Consider the following 15,744-nt stretch of genomic DNA (forward strand, 5'->3'; position numbering starts at 1 on the left):
GCAAAAGAAAACCCCAATCAGTATGAGCATTCAGACAAGTGAACATCCATAACTCTGAGCGCGAACAACAGAGATAAAAAGCGGAAGAACATACAAGCAAGTGGAAATGCATTACCTGTGCAAGCTCTCGATGGGCAAACCCACGGCCTCGGTGCTGCCAACAGGATTCAAGGCGGTGCTGGTGGAATCGAACCCGTGCCTGAGTAACCAGAGAGAGAGTCGAGCGGCCCTCATGGAACAAATGAACCCCAGGCTCGTTCCCACGGGCTTAAGTATAAACCCAAAACCCTTGAACTTACCCCAGCCCTCTGATCTGAAGAGTAAATCACCGCCGTTGATGCAGCGCGGGAAGCCGGAGCGGGAAGGTCGAGAGGGCGGAACCCGATGTGTCACATGGCCAAGCGGGTGAGCCTTGCCACCTGTCGAAATGTGGACGAAGGACATAAATGCAGCTAATGACTCGACGCCGGCAGAGGCTGCGGGTCAGACCAAAAAATCACCGTTGCCAATTTAATACACGTCATGTACAGACAAGTCGATGAGCCATAGGGTCGAATATCATTATCATAAGTCCAAAACCATAATCAACATATTACTGTGCAGCATATAAATTAACTTGTAGTAAGGTATAAGGGGGGGGTCGTATGTTATTATATAGTTACCGTTTATATCATTTTAATTTTTTTTTAATTTATGTATGTATATATATGTTGGGTGTGACAAATTGGTATCAGAGCCCAGTTTCAACACTGTGGCCTCAGGAACGACATGTTCCACTGTGCAGAAAATTATTCCATACATATGTAAAGAGAGATGATAAACCAACTAACTGCTGTTTCTGCCTATTTTAGGGGTGAGATACAGGAACACAACAGCTGATAACCAACTGAAAAAAAAAAACAGTGAAATGCAGGGAGCCGGCAGTGCCCCTCGAGAAAACCCAAAGCTATGGGTACAGCTTGGAGAGGAAACACGTAGTACAAATATCGCAATACTGGAAACTGTTTAGGAGTTGAAGAATGAGATGGCATGGTTACGAGAGGACAACGCACGTTTGACGGTGGAACAAGAGAGAATTCTGAAGAGTTTGTCGGATAGGTAGAACCCACCCTTAGCTAATCCCAGTGCGGAACAGCAGAGGATGACAGAAGAACAAAACTATCAAACTGGACCTGAAAATTCAGAGGGTAAGGAGGACCATTCTGATAATGTACTGGAACAGCAAACTTCAAAACGTCAGAGGATGGAGCTGCAGGGAGAATTTCGGAAAATTAAACCCCCACATTTCGATGGGGAACAGGAAGAAGCGGTTGAAGCATGGTCAATTAACATGAACAAATATTTCCAGTTGTACGAGTATGACCATAACTTGAAGGCGCGACTGGCTATTTTCCAGTTACAGGGTAAAGCAACCCTGTGGTGGGAGGAAATCAAGATTGTCAAGGGGGTAAGTGAACGGACCATCACATGGGAGAAGTTTCAGAAATACTTCAAAGAGAGATATCTGACCGAGCGCTTTTACGATGAAAAAGCAAGAGAATTCCATGATTTACGGCTGGGACAGCAGACTATGGACGAATTTATTAACCGTTTTACTTCTCTGCTTCGTTATGTACCTTATATTAAGGAGGAAAAAGCCAAGGTGCAAAGGTTTGTGAGCAGCTTACCTCTATATATAAGAGAAAGGATCGAGTTTGACAATCCTAGGACAATGGATGAAGCTATCCGCAAAGCTAGAATCTGTTACCAGCAGAATAAACAGAAGGGTGATGCTCCAAATAAAAGATGGAATGAAAGAAGGGGTAGTCGGATTGTCGGAAATAGTAAAGGAAGTCGCAGCAATGGTGGTAAGGGAGCTGGCAAAGGATTGAACAGCAGAACTGTAGCAAGAGGTGCACCCCGGGCTAGGCCAACAAGTGAGACCAGAGTAAGCGAACAGCCTGTTAGGCCGGAGGGTGAAGGAATGGCCAGACCTCTAGTTCAATGCTGGGGCTGTGGAGGACCCCACTATGTCAAGAACTGCCCACAATGGAAGGGTACGGACCAGATATCCCAGATTCACGAAGCATCGACCGTTGGGGATGTGGCACGTAGTGTACCAAGGATTAACGCAGCCCTGGATGATCGTCAAGTGGAATACCAGCCGACTATGGTGGAATTTGAAGGTAAAATTTCAAATCTTTCTATAGCTGTTCTCATTGATCCAGGAGCTACTTTAAGTTATATTAGCCCAAAGATAGTAGAACAGTGTAAGTTACAATCTGAAAAATTCAGAAATCCATGGCTGGTACAATTAGCTACGGGAGCCAAGAGACGGGTCTTGGCAAAAATAAATAATTGCTCTTTAACCGTAGCAGGACAGCCAATAGTAGTAGATCTGAATGTACTACCGTTGGGTTCATATGACATCCTGATTGGGATGGATTGGCTAGAGAAACACTGGTCATTAGTAAACTGCAAGACTAAAACCATCTACTATAAGGATGACTTTGGGGAGCAGCAAGAACTGCAAGGGATCAAGCACCCCGTGCAGATCCGACCCATTACAGCATCCCAGCTAGCTAAATGCATCAAAAAGAAATGTCAGATTTATGCCATTCAGGTGGGCTACGCCAATCAGAAGGATAAAACAGCTACGCTGGACAACATTCCAGTGGTACAAGAATTCGCAGATGTTTTTCCAGAGGAGATACCGGGGTTGCCACCTAAAAGAGATGTAGACTTTACCATCGAATTGACCCCGGGGGCAGCACCAGTGTCGCGGGCACCTTACCGAATGAGCGTACCGGAATTAACAGAATTAAAAATGCAACTGCAAGAGCTGCTAGACAAAAATTACATTCACCCCAGCGTATCACCATGGGGAGCCCCAGTGTTATTTGTCAAAAAGAAAGATGGAACTCTTCGGATGTGTATCGACTATCGTCAGCTGAATAAGCTCACGATCAAAAATAAATATCCTTTGCCTCGGATTGATGAACTTTTCGATCAAGTGAAGGGGGCAACGGTGTTCTCTAAGATCGATTTGCGATCTGGTTATCACCAGATTAGAATCAAAGAGGAAGATATCGCTAAGACAGCTTTCAGAACACGGTATGGAAATTACGAGTTTGTGGTGCTACCTTTTGGTTTGACCAATGCACCTGCTACCTTTATGTGTTTGATGAACAGTGTGTTTCACAGGTTCTTGGATAAATTTGTGTTGATATTTATTGACGATATTCTGATCTATTCCCGATCGAGGGAGGAGCATGAGGAACATCTTAGAGTGGTACTACAAACTCTGCGGGAGCATCAGTTGTATGCTAAGTTTAGTAAGTGTGATTTCTTCCGGGAAGAGATACAATACTTAGGCCATATAATCACCAAGGACGGGATTGCAGTAGACCCTGAAAAAATAAGGACTATAATGGAATGGCCCATACCAAAGGATGTGGTAGATATTAGGTCCTTTATGGGGCTAGCTGGCTATTATAAAAGGTTCGTGGAGGGTTTTTCAAGGGTAGCATACCCTATCACCTCCTTACAAAAGAAAGGGAAGGTATTCAAATGGACCCCGGAGTGTCAGCGGAGCTTTGAGCAGCTTAAACATTTACTCACCACCGCACCCATTTTGAGTATAGCCGATCCTAATAAGGATTACGTGGTATGTACTGACGCAAGTAAGGAGGGTGTGGGCGGAGTATTGATGCAGGAAGGAAGAGTAATTGCATACGAATCAAGAAAACTAAAGGAACATGAGCAGAAATACTCTGCCTACGACTTGGAGTTGGCAGTCGTTATTCACGCACTGAAGATGTGGCGACATTACCTCTTGGGAAGGAAATTTCTGTTGTTAACAGACCATCATAGCCTAACAAACTATTTCAGCCAACCCACCTTAAACACGAGGCAAGCCTGTTGGGCGGATTTTCTAAGTGGTTTCGACTTTGAAATTAAACACTTAAAAGGGAAGGAGAACCGTGTAGCTGATGCGTTGAGTCGAAAGGTGCAGTGCTTGTGCAAAATTTCGGTCAGTAAATGGCAGAATACCTTATTTGAAAAGATAAAAATAGCAGCTGATCAAGATGCTGATTATCAGCAAATTAAACAGCAGGTACAGCAACTTTCTGGTAGGGAAACACAGCAGGGATATGAATTAGATGATGTCGGAATGTTGTACTTTAATAAGAGGTTGTATGTACCTAACAAAGATGGTCTTAGAAATCTAATTCTGGATGAATTTCACATCAGCCACTATACCGGGCACCCAGGATACCAAAAAATGGTCACTGCACTTCGAAAGGAATACTATTGGCCAGGAATGAAAAATAATGTAGCTGAATACCTGGCACAGTGCTTGGAGTGTCAACAGATTAAGGCAGAGCATTTACATCCAGCCGGGCTGCTACAACCCCTACCCATTCCAGAATGGAAATGGGAAACTATTTCCATGGATTTTATAACCGGGTTACCTCGGACAAAGAAAAACAATGATTCTATTATGGTAGTGGTAGATAAGCTGAGTAAGGCAGCACACTTCATACCTGTGCAGTCCACGTATAAGGCTGTACAAATTGCTCATATTTTCATGCAAAATGTGTTCAAACTGCATGGACTTCCGAAGATAATAATATATGATCGTGATGTTAAGTTCACATCAACTTTTTGGAGAACATTGTTTGCTGAACTGGGAACACAGCTGAACTTCAGCACAGCCTATCATCCCCAGACCGATGGCCAAACGGAACGAGTGAACCAGGTGGTGGAGGACATGTTGAGAGCATGTGTAATGCTGAAACCAACTCAATGGGAGGAATATCTCCACCTGGTTGAATTCGCATATAATAATGGGTATCACACGTCAACACAGCTGAGTCCCTTTGAGGTCTTGTATGGGCGGAAATGCCGCACACCCTCAAGCTGGGGTGGACCTGAGGATAGATTAAGATTTGGCCTAGAAATGCTCAAGGAAATGGAAGACATGCTGAAAAAGGTGAGTACCAATTTAAAGGCTGCCTAGGACAGACAAAAAAGTTTTGCAGACCGGAAGAGAAGATTCAAAGAATTTCAGGTCGGAGACCATGTTTTTGTAAGAATTCAAGCCAGAAGGAGTACCTTGCAGTGGAGTGGGTGTGCCAAACTTGCTCCTCGCTATTTTGGACCTTTTCAAATCTTGGCAAGAGTGGGGCCAGTAGCTTACCAACTCGCCCTGCCAAGTCATATTAAGATCCACAATGTTTTCCACGTTTCTGTACTAAAAAAATATGTCTACGATCCTAAACATGTGATCAAATAGTAGGATGTTCGGGTAAGAATTAATCTGGTTGTTATAGCTAAGCTTTGACCTCAGACAGAAAAGTAACTAGAATTGTTGTTGGTTGTAGGTCGAGCCGGAAGGCGAGGTTCTGGTCGAACCACTGAACATCCTCGACTGGAGAGAAGTGCGGCTGCGGAAGCGGGTTATTACCCAAGCTAAAGTGCAGTGGCAGCACTATGGGCCTGATGAGGCCACTTGGGAGGATGAGGAACTCCTTAAAGAAGCTTACCCGAACTTGTTTAGGGGAAACAGACATCGGGACGATGTCCAATCACAGGGGGGGGAGATGTGATGACCCCGGAAAATGTAAATGTGGAATTTTACTATGGTAAAAGATAGTGTGGTAGTTGTTGTTTTTATTTTACAAAAAAAAAACAAAACTCTAATATATTACTTTATTGAGAAATTTAAATATATTTCTTGGAATGCTGGCAGCCTCTTAAAGGAGGATTTTAAAGAAAGAAAGTCAGTTATGATAACTGATTGAAACCACCCTCCCAAACAGGGAAAAGTCCTGGGAGTGGGGGGGGAATTCTGTGCTGTTGGGACAGACAGAAGATTTTTCCAGGAAAAAGGAAAAGAAGAAAAAACACAAGAAACTGGTTAAGTCTGGTGAGGACCAGATAACCAGGCACAAGGTGCATATATCTTGTTGAGGGTTGTAGGCCTGCAAGATAGCTCGGGGGGAGAATCCAGTCTTATAGATGGATCTCAAGGTTGGGTGGTAAGAGCGAATTCGGAATGCAGGTGAACTTACTGAAGTGCCTATTTACAACACTGGCGAACCAGGTACGAGTTCATATTGCAGAGAAATTAATTAAGTAGTGAATGCTGACTACACAGTGGGTTTACAGTAGTTGAGAAATAAACTTTGTGACCCATATCTTTCATTGCTGTCATGCTGTTTAATATAGTTAAAACAGGCGGGTAGATCTACTTTAAATGATAGATTATTTATTGATAGACATTACAAAGGAATAACCAGAGTGACAGGGGTAGCCCCAGGTAAAGAAAACACATAATAAGATAAACGGTCCAGAATACCGTAGTATGTAACCAGCTGTTAATGTGCCGAGAACAAGCAACAGAGACATTTCAAGTCCCTATGCAAGGAATGCCGGACTGTAAATCTTCCCATTGAACTCCGACAGAAAGGTGATAAGCGAATCTTAAAAACACAAGAGACTGTTGAATCTCAGAATTCAGCACATTATTGTAAAAAAAACAAACTCTGTGATTGCAAGAAATGGTGAAACCATACGATAGACCAGATACAAACTGCCGCCGTTAAGAATAATGCTCAAGCTTATAACCAACGGAGAAATCAAACAAATGCAGATCACCGAAACACAGCATCAATAAGTAATCATGTTAGGGTTAATACAAACTCGGAAGGTATGCAACCGTGACTGTAAACACGGCTGTGTGGGAACCCTCCGGAGTAACCCATAACAACAACAATGTGCATGAGCATGCCTCAAAGTAAAACTTCCTAAAATAGTTATAATTCAACTCTACGACTGAAAAAGAAACATTGCGCTACTGCATGTCGGGAACTAACCATGGCATAGTTAAACAGAGCCGATAACATCATTTAAGCAATATCTGTTCTATGGCATAGTTAAACAGAGCCGATAACATCATTTAAACAAAACTGTTAACATAAATATAAGTGAACTCGAAAAGAACCGTGCCGTCACAGAGACGGACAAGCCTTAACCATATTCGGAGGGCGAGTAATAACATTAACGAGCAATGACATTAGCGAACAATAACATTAATGTACAAAACGCAATCGACCCAGAAGGGGCTCAGATAGAACAACAAAACAGAATGCAAAGATTAGAATGAAGTTCTGATAATATAAACTTTAAACATTTTTATATAATCGAAAACAAAATATGTAGACTTGTCCAGATTGGGGAAACGTTAACCAACAAGTTTGGCATAACGGCCAGCCTATTTACAGTCTGCACATATATATATACACAGAGGCATTAAAGCCCAAAATCCCGAAAGGGCAAGATTGCCCGAACCAAATCAACAGCCGAACGAGACTTAAACACAGAAGATCTGCCGTATCTCATATCTCACCAGAGCAGGTCGAGGATATAAACCCTGAGATTAAGAAATACATACAAGCCGTGAGGATCCCCTCAGGAAATACCTCAACAGGACCGTAACGAGAGGAAAACAAACATTAGAAAATAGACTGCAATAATCACAAGTTATTGATACATTATGGTCGGAGGAGCCTTAGAGCTCTCGCACCCAGTAACAAGGGTCGACCTCTTACCTGGAAGGTGCCGAGAGAGCCGAGGCGCCAGTGCTAACATTCCGTCGTCGGTAAAGGGGCTCGTAGCAAGCTCCATCTGCATACACTTCCACAGCAAAAGAAAACCCCAATCAGTATGAGCATTCAGACAAGTGAACATCCATAACTCTGAGCGCGAACAACAGAGATAAAAAGCGGAAGAACATACAAGCAAGCGGAAATGCATTACCTGTGCAAGCTCTCGATGGGCAAACCCACGGCCTCGGTGCTGTCAACAGGATTCAAGGGCGGCGCTGGTGGAATCGAACCGGTGCCTGAGTAACCAGAGAGGAGTCGAGCGGCCCTCATGGAACAAATGAACCCCAGGCTCGTTCCCACGGGCTTAAGTATAAACCCAAAACCCTTGAACTTACCCCAGCCCTCCGATCTGAAGAGTAAATCACCGCCGTTGATGCAGCGCGGGAAGCCGGAGCAGGAAGGTCGAGAGGGCGGAACCCGATGTGTCACATGGCCAAGCGGGTGAGCCATGCCACCTGCCGAAATGTGGACGAAGGACATAAATGCAGCTAATGACTCGACGCCGGCAGAGGCTGCGGGTCGGACCAAAAATCACCGTTGCCAATTTAATACACGTCATGTACAGACAAGTCGATGAGCCATAGGGTCGAATATCATTATCATAAGTCCAAAACCATAATCAACATATTACTGTGCAGCATATAAATTAACTTGTAGTAAGGTATAGGGGGGGGGTCGTATGTTATTATATAGTTACCGTTTATATCATTTTAATTTTTTTTTAATTTATGTATGTATATATATGTTGGGTGTGACATAGGTATAATAAAGATAACAGATTTCTAAATCCCAATATTTTTTGAGAATCTTTTAATTTCGAATTTTACTAAAAAGTTAAAGTGAGTTGTTTCGTATTTTAGGGAAGTTGATTTTCTTATGTATATTAGTCAAAAACAAATAAAATTATTTTAATTTTTCTAAATAAAGATGGACTATTTTTTTTAGTATTTTTTTATTTTTTTTTTGGAACTCTTCGTTGCATAAAAAAACTTTATTTAAAAATATATGTAATAATACTTCCAATATACTTTATTTAAAAATACATGTAATATTACTTCCAATATTCTAAGTGTATTGCATGGTGACATCTTCATATATTCCCCAAAGATTTAGTCATATATTGGCATCTTTCTCAATCTTCGCTTAAGAAGCCACTCATTATAATTTGAGTTGAAAATATTTTTGTGAGAATTGTCTAATCTCCACTTTCACTAAAAAGTTGAAGGGAGTTGGTTCATATTTTAGGAAAGTTGATTCTCTTATTTATGCTAGTTATAACAAAAAACTAATTATAGTTTCGATTTTCTACTATTTCATTGTAGTGCTTTATCTTCCTTTGATTTTCTAACTCTTTATTGCACCAAAAAAAAATTTCTAAAAACAAATGTAATAATAGTTTTAATATTACCAATGTATTGCAAGATCTAGTCATATCTTAGCATCTTTGTCAACCAACACTTAAGAAGCTAATGATTATAATTTGAATTGAAAATAATTTTTGAAGCCTTTTACCATCCATATTTTTTACCTTATTTTTTATAGTAAATATTTAACCATAACCATATCATCAATGAAAAAACTCAATTTTATGAAAATAGTACTATAAAATATATTTCTTTTAATATATCTCAAAAAATTATAATAAAAATAAATCTAATAACTAAATATTTGACCATAACCATATAATCAATAAAAAAATCAATTTATAAAAATAATACTATAAAATATATTTCTTTTAATATATCTTAAACATTTATAATAAAAATAAATTTAACAACCAACAATTTTATGATATATATACTATAATCAAATATTTAAAAAGTTGTGTTTTCTATCAACATTATATTAACAATAATAAGAGTAAACTTTTTTTAAATAAATTAATATTTAGAATTTAAAATGCTAACAAATAATTAATTAAATATATTTTATTAAATTATTAAATAATTTAATGTTGCATTATAGTAACAATTTAAGCCCAATTTAATATTGCATTATTTAAAATCATTCATCTCTTTAAATAAATTAATATTGAAATATATTTTTTTAATATTAACAAATAATTAATTAAATATATTTTATCAAAATTTTTAAATAAATTAATATTTAAACATTATATTTTTAAAATATTAAAAATAATTAATTAAATATATTTTGCTTTTTCTTATGGTAAGAAATAATGAAGATGTAATTCTTTTCATTAGTTTTATATATTTGTTTTTATAGATAGCGTGATTTAAGATGGAAAATTAATTTCAATTTTTTATAATAATAATGATTATATTTTTCATCAATTTAGTTTTTTTTTTTAATTATGATAATTTTTAAGAAAATGATATAATTAATTATTTATATTAAACATAGTTTTTGTTTTATTGATGTGGTTGTTTTTTGTTGTTTGGGGATTATATCATTATGGTCTAATATTGGAGAATTAAATGAGTTACTTCACCTCAAGAAATGGACAAAAATAGCAATACTTTATAGTTATTTTTAAAAATAAGTTTTAATATTAATTTTTAAATAAAATAATATTTAGAATATCACATTTTTAAATATTAATAAATAAATAATTAAATATACTTTATATTTTTTAGATAAATTAATATTTGAATATTAGATTTTAAAAATATTAAAAAAAAATAATTAAAATATTTTTTGCTTTTTACTGTCAAGTATATTTTTCAAAAATTAATTCTTTGGTAGAAAAAAGCTAATAAAATGATACAATTAATAATTTATATTAAGAATAGTGATTTTTTTTTGTATGTTTGGTGCGACTACATCATCATCATGTTCAATATATCAGGGCAATATATAAGCGAAATTGAACTTGCGTAGGGAATTGAACCTATGACTTCACATCAAGGAGTGCCTTACATCAAGGAGTGTCTTAACAGATCGGCCACATCAATAATTTCACATCAAAAAGTGCCTTAACAAAGTATTGACTATCCAAAACACTGTAGACAAAAATAATTTCACATCAAAAAGTGCCTTAACAAAGTATTGACTATCCAAAACACTGTAGACAAAAATAACGATGTTTTATAATTATATTTTAATAATATTTTAAATTTATTTGTAATAATAATTTTAATAATATCTATATCATTTATATGTTATATTTTTTTTTTAACTTAAAAAATACTCATTTTTATATTAATATTTTGGATGAATTTTTACTAAAATTTGAAAAATATTTAAAAACTTCTAAGAACATAAACTCTCAAATGATTTCAAAAATGACTTTTTATAGGAGCTGTCATTATTGTGATTTTTTGGATTTTTTGGTGTAGCGAACAAAAAAATATGAGGTGAAATCTTGATTTGGGTTATTTAAATTGGTTTTTTTACCTATCAAACTTGTGATTTCAATAAATTCTTAATAAATTTTGCAAAAATTGAACCAAAAAAATCCACCCAAATTATAATTTTACCTGCACATTACCCACATTGGAATATTTGTAGATACGATATTCAATTGCAAATTTCAATTGCAAGGGATAAAGGAAGTTTCAATGGTAGGGCTCGATCAAAATCGAGGTAATCAAGATCAACAGAGAGACTCCAAGTAATAACGTGGCATCCTCCATGTATTGCATGATTGTTTTGGGGAACTGAGTAGTAAGGCGTGTGGGCTTCATGTGGGGTCCACATGGCGCATGAAGTTAGTAATTTATAATTTTGGTTAGACAAAGCACTTTGTGTGAATCCCAGTGACTTTGCAGGGTTGTTTTGGGGAACTGAGTAGTAAGGCGCGTGGCCTTCATGTGGGGTCCACATGGCGCATGAACTTAGTAATTTATAATTTTGGTTAGACAAAGCACTTTGTGTGAATCCCAGGGACTATGTGACTTTAAGCATTCGAACTACTTCCAAAAGTATAACATAAGTTATAACCTTCCCAACTAAGAATTCCGCCACATTATTAACCCTTATGACGTGGCTCACACGAAAAGCACCAAAAGCAAGTTGAACACTCTCAATAATGCGGTCACCCCCATGCTTATTGAACAAAATTCGAGACAAGAAGGCAACATTAACATAAGACACTGTGTTACCAAGGCGACGACAGGCTGCTATATATGTCTTGAACAACAATTCGCAATAAACTCCAGTGGTATCATTGTCCTTATCTGCTTTCACCTAATAACTAGCTCCATTCTAGTATGGAATGCATACCGATAGTAATAATGATTCTAAATCTAGAGGGTTGTCAAGGAACTCCTCCATGGTTAATATAGATTATATTCTTTTAGTTGAAATAATTTTGACATATTCACCAACTCCTAGTACAATGGTCACAACATCTGAATCAAATGACATCTTCTAGGCCATAACTAGGTTACCACCAATACTTGCTTTATTTCTAATGAATCCAAAAGAAACCTTTTTTAGGTGATTGGCAATGCCCTTCAATACTATTTTTTTGTTATAACTCATAGTACCCTGATCCGATACACCAGTATCAATTGTTTTTCTATCCTCTAAAGCTTCGATAAGCTTGGCAATCGTTACTGTTGCTCCAACCTCAATCGCAAAATCCAGTCTGTTGATAACTTGTAGCTCTGGGATATTGCTTATATCAATAAATACTTTAGGTTTCATTCCCTTGTATATTCCAGCATTTGTATTTCCTGCAACCAGCTTATGTTCAAGATCTTCATTGTCAACTTTTTTGAGTTTTAAAGTTGTCCATATCTCCTCCAAGCTGGATGGTCTAGTCCAGAAATTCTCTTCTCCATTAATATCTCTTTATAAGAAAAATTTAATGTTGGCTCTCTTAGTACTACACCATTTTGGCTATCGTCGTTAGGCACAATGCATCCTCTAGCCAGAAACTCCCTCTTCAGAAAATCTGGGAAAGTACAGACTACAGTTGGGTTGTAGCTCAGCAATTTATTTGGATTAGTCACTTCATTATTTTTCCAAAACGCGTTGAGACCTAAGTCCTCCAAATCAACATCTCTCGCAAAGTTTTTGCCGGCATCAACAATGGGCCTGTATCTAGTACATTTGCATACATTACCTGCAATTATGCACAGAAGCAAATACCTTCCGGATCCACCACTTCAATCAGATTTACACAAGCAACCTTCTTTTACCAAGAAATACATCACACCATACCCTTTACTATATGGTTATGGGGTGCCATTAGAAATTGTTGGATGGAATGGCGGGTCATCTTACTTCTTGTTGGATCAAACGAGGGTCAACTGAGATCGAGGTACCTTGCTGGATTGGATGAGGGTCAACTGAGATCGAGGTATTGGAGGCAAGAAATACATTTTCACAAGGGTGGGTCAATCGCTTTGAAGGAACAATTGGGTCATTGGGACCATACTGTGTCGAGAGCCACTCTAGTCACACTATTCTATCATACACCGGCACTGTTTACACTTGCTTTCTACTTATAGCTCTGTTTTCTTGATTATACATAAACAACGAACTCAAGCCCCACTCCCCACTCAAAGCAAGGACTAGCTATTACCCAGCCTCTCTTATTCATATATAAAAACAAAAACATCTAATTATTATTACAAAATAAATATACATCCTTTCGGTTTATATTTTTCCATCTCACATTTTCCAACACTATGTGATAAGAACTTTTTCCAACACTATGTGATAAGAACTTGTAACCTTAAATTAATTGCCGTACAAATTTTTTTAAAATAAATATAAATTTATTTAAAATGTTAAAGTGTATTTAAAGATTATCTTTCTACTTTAACCATAAAACAATATTTATTTCAAAATTCATAAAACATGACATGTTCGTGTTGTGTATGTGACTCTCCAAGGAGCTCTTTTGTGATTTAATCTTATCCATAATCCATAATATTAAGCACGCATGTAAATTCCCAACGATTATGCGATGCAAACATTGATCAACGAAATAATTTGTTAAAATATTTTTTTTAGGTATAACCCTGTTTTATAATAGGTTTGTTGTTGTTGTTTTCGGGTGCATATTTAAAATTTTGTAAATACCAAAGCCACTTGGATTTCAACTTTAATCACATCGACTAAATCACTTATAGATTTGGGCACGCATTCAAAATTATGCAGTGAAGGATATTTTGGCACCACGTAAATAAAATTATCAAAATATATTATTAGTATCAATGGTCTATTGTCAATCAAATCAAAATATACAATAAAAGAATGACTTTTAATCTTGTCAGAAATTAAACCGCGTGACCTGTAAAACACTATCAGTTATACCACATACTCAGAAAAGAAATGACAGTTATGAATTAATGTGAGGATACAAAGGTGCCAAATGCCAAAGTAAAAACGGGTGGACATGTCTAACATGTCAGGGTAAGTTGATAGACTGGATATTTTGTATAACTTGATATATGAGTTAAGACATTGATCCGGAGTTTCGTGGATCTATAGAATTCTACTTAAATTGCCTTAAATTGATCCAAATACATATCTTAAATCTAGACCTTCAATCTGGGAAAAATCCATTGAATTTCTACGTAATTTCATATCTATGTACACCTAAATTGAATACGCCTAGATCTCAGAATTTAAGTGTAGATCTAATGAGAACTCTGCAACCTTAAAATTTCCAAACTACCATATTGTATTTGAGAAAAACAAAAATAACATTCCATAATAATGAGCATAAATGCAGAAAAATTTGAACCCCTATCATAGTATCCCATGAAAGAGCTTTGTATTGAAAATTACATTGCTGCATAGATTGAGATTGAGCTATTAAAACATCTGCCCATATATATATATATATTTATATATTTATATATATTTTAATTAATAAAGACTTTGAAATTTTTATTAATATTTTTATATTATAAATTTATTAATTACAAATGTATTAGGTCAACATTCAAAACCACTTAAAATTTGACAAATTTTCTTAAAATTTTGTAAATATTAAAATCTCTAATAATATTTAGTAATTAACAGTTTCTCATTAAAACTTCACATAATTAAGAATAAAAATTAATTTTAGGTGTAGATTAGTAATTGTTAGTTTTGAGGTGTAGATTATAATTTTTTTTAAATATATATCAATAATATTATCTATCTTAAATTACATATTACATTATTATTATAATTACATGTTTACATATAATTATAATATTTTAAATTTATTTTATTTCAAATTTTAAATTATAAATTTTTTATTATATTTTAAATTCTGAATTATAAAAAAAAAAAAATAAAGTAAAATGTTTAAATTTTGAATTATGAAGATAAACGTTTTGAAATTATACCTTCAAAATTTATTTGAATCAGATTTCAAACAATCTGCTGATGAAAACAATATCTTATATCCTTTTTCTGCAAAATGAATATAAAAGTTTTTAGTTTTAATGAAATTTCTTATCCATCATTGTGATAGTTTAAAATATATTATATGAAAGTGCATAGCTTCGTCTCAAAACACTCATGTAATTGAAAATGAGCAACCACTTGTTATTTATTTAAATAGAAAATGCTCTGTTACAACATTTAATGCTCCCTCATGGCATCTTGGGCGGTATGTTACTGCAGCAAATACCACCATTAGCTGCAAGTTCACATCGAGGTGTGTCATGTGGACAGTCCGTATCCGAATTGCAGTGCGAATTCGTAAGACAATGGTAGTCTAACACACCCGCCGCTGTCACACCCTGACCGCCTGCAAAAATCATGAAATTAAATGTTATTACGCACAAATTAAATGTTATTACATAGTAAATCAACAATACGAACATTACATTACATGGAAAAATCAGAATACAAACAAATGAACATTTATACATTAAACAACACAATGGAGAAGATGAATGTTACCATGGGCACTGAAAATCAAGAAAATGACTGCGATGAACCCCATCAACATTTTAACGTTCATGGACACGCCAATGAGTTTTCCCATTTCTCTCCACACACACAACGCACACAGCAGAGAATAGACAACAAAGGCAAAATAGTGTCCCCGGATTATAGTTTCTCTACACTCCTCAATGAAAAGCAGCACTGCTTATTACATATTTATAACATTCTTGCTCACTAAATGTCGTGTTGAAAAGATAGGTATCTGCAAAAAATCCGCGAGGGTGCTGAA

General features: G+C 36.2%; 1 long non-coding RNA gene across 1 annotated transcript; it reads right to left on the bottom strand.

Annotated features, from left to right (window-relative positions):
* Positions 1-15,105: 15,105 nt before the first annotated feature.
* On the bottom strand, positions 15,106-15,679 carry LOC149237881 (uncharacterized). The gene is made up of 2 exons (XR_016245319.1): positions 15,471-15,679; positions 15,106-15,315 (listed from the first exon to the last, which is right to left on the bottom strand). It is a non-coding gene; the product is annotated as an uncharacterized LOC149237881 (long non-coding RNA).
* Between the last annotated feature and the right edge of the window lie 65 nt (positions 15,680-15,744).

This window comes from Pinus tabuliformis, chromosome 8 (assembly GCF_031772625.1).
Source record: "Pinus tabuliformis cultivar Carrire ecotype Pingquan chromosome 8, CPIR1, whole genome shotgun sequence".
Lineage (NCBI taxonomy): Eukaryota > Viridiplantae > Streptophyta > Pinopsida > Pinales > Pinaceae > Pinus > Pinus tabuliformis.